Consider the following 1,664-nt stretch of genomic DNA (forward strand, 5'->3'; position numbering starts at 1 on the left):
TTTTGCCACAGCGTACTTGGGCCACACAAGAAGCGTAAAGATTTTTTATCAGCCAAAGAAACCTTTTGCCAATTGAAGTAAGTTCCAGTTTTCTCCATAGTCTATTTCTGGATATGGAGTCAAACACCTGTTCCAAGTCCATAAATGCCACATATAGTTTGCCTTTAGGTGGTAAAAAGTAAAGGTAAAGGTCCTCTGTGCAAGCACCGGGTCATTCCTGACCCATGGGGTGATGTCACATCCTAGGCAGACTTTGTTTTTTATGAGGTGGTTTGCCAGTGCCTTCCCCAGGCATCTTCCCTTTACCCCCAGAAAACTGGGTACTCATTTGACCGACCTCGGAAGGATAGGAGGCTGAGTCAACCTTGAGCCGGCTACCTGAAACCAACTTCTGCTGGGATCGAACTCAGGTCATGAGCAGAGCTTGGACTGTAGTACTGCAGCTTACCACTCTGCGCCAAGGGGCTCCTTATCCACGCCTTTAGGTGGAGAGGAATATTTTTTCATCTAAATGGGCTAAGATTAGGGGGGGGGGGAAAGGGCCATGCTAATCTTCTCTGTATCGTTCCAATTCCAGTACATGTGCTGCAGAAGCGAGCACCCTTCAATTCTTTCAAACCAGAACCTCAGAGTGTCATTGTATGCAAAGTTAACTGTATGCAATTCTGCAGCATTCAAGCCATTTCCGGAGTTTGGTAAATATAACTACTGGTGGTAAAAAGTGCTGTCAAGTCACAGCTGACTTATGGCCACCCAGCAGGGTTCAAATGTGGTTTGCCATGGGCTGCTTCCGTGAGGGCTGAGAGAGTTCTGTGATTGGGCTAAAGACTCTAAACACATGAAGCTGCCTTATACTGAGCCGGATGATTGGTCTATCAAGGTCAGTACTTGTCTACTCAGACTGGCAGTGGCTCTCCAGGGTCTTAGGCAGAGATGTTTGACATCACCCCCAGGTCACCCCGGCCACTGGTGGAAGGTAGGGTAGGGTTGTCAGGTCCCCCCTCTCCTCTGGCGGGAGGTTTTTGGCATGGAGTTGAGGCAGTGCCAACGCGATCACATCACTTACGGTTTACACCAGGGAGTGCTGCATCACAAGGGGCCTTTTACCACTCAAACTGGGTACCACTGAAAAGCTGGTACCACTGGATCAACTTCATCAGTTTTGTTGAATAAATTGCAAATAAAAAGTTTTAATTTGATTTTGAATAGATATGCAATTAATTGTTACTGTTTTGGAAATTTAATATTATCTTCTTTAGTGCATCATGCAAACCCCTATTTTGAACAATGCTTTTTATAGGATAGGGTAGGGGGCACTGGGGTTGAGTTTGCGGAACCAAGGGAGCGGTGGCCCAAAAGGTTTGGGAACCACTGTCCCAGACCATAAATAATCACAGGCTCGGTTTCTCACAAAGAAGAAGCAAAAACAAAACAGGGATTTTTCAGGATGAAACAGCAGGAAAGGCTTATTTGAAATCATTCCTACATAGAGTTTATGTAGAGTCACAAAATACTAGCTTGGTACCCAAGGTTGGGTGGGGGAAATATATGTGTGTGTGTGTGTGTGTGTGTGTGTGTGTGTATAAATACTGAAAATATAATTGTAACCGCATACCAAACGCATTTCGGCCTATAGGGCCTTCATCAGTGGTTAATTAAAACCT

The 1,664-nt window shown here is 45.3% G+C and overlaps 1 pseudogene; it reads right to left on the reverse strand.

The window, feature by feature from the left end:
- Positions 1-537: 537 nt before the first annotated feature.
- On the reverse strand, positions 538-601 carry LOC130478480 (U6 spliceosomal RNA; annotated as a pseudogene).
- Positions 602-1,664: the final 1,063 nt, after the last annotated feature.

Source organism: Euleptes europaea, chromosome 5, assembly GCF_029931775.1.
Source record: "Euleptes europaea isolate rEulEur1 chromosome 5, rEulEur1.hap1, whole genome shotgun sequence".
In the NCBI taxonomy this organism is placed as follows: domain Eukaryota; kingdom Metazoa; phylum Chordata; class Lepidosauria; order Squamata; family Sphaerodactylidae; genus Euleptes; species Euleptes europaea.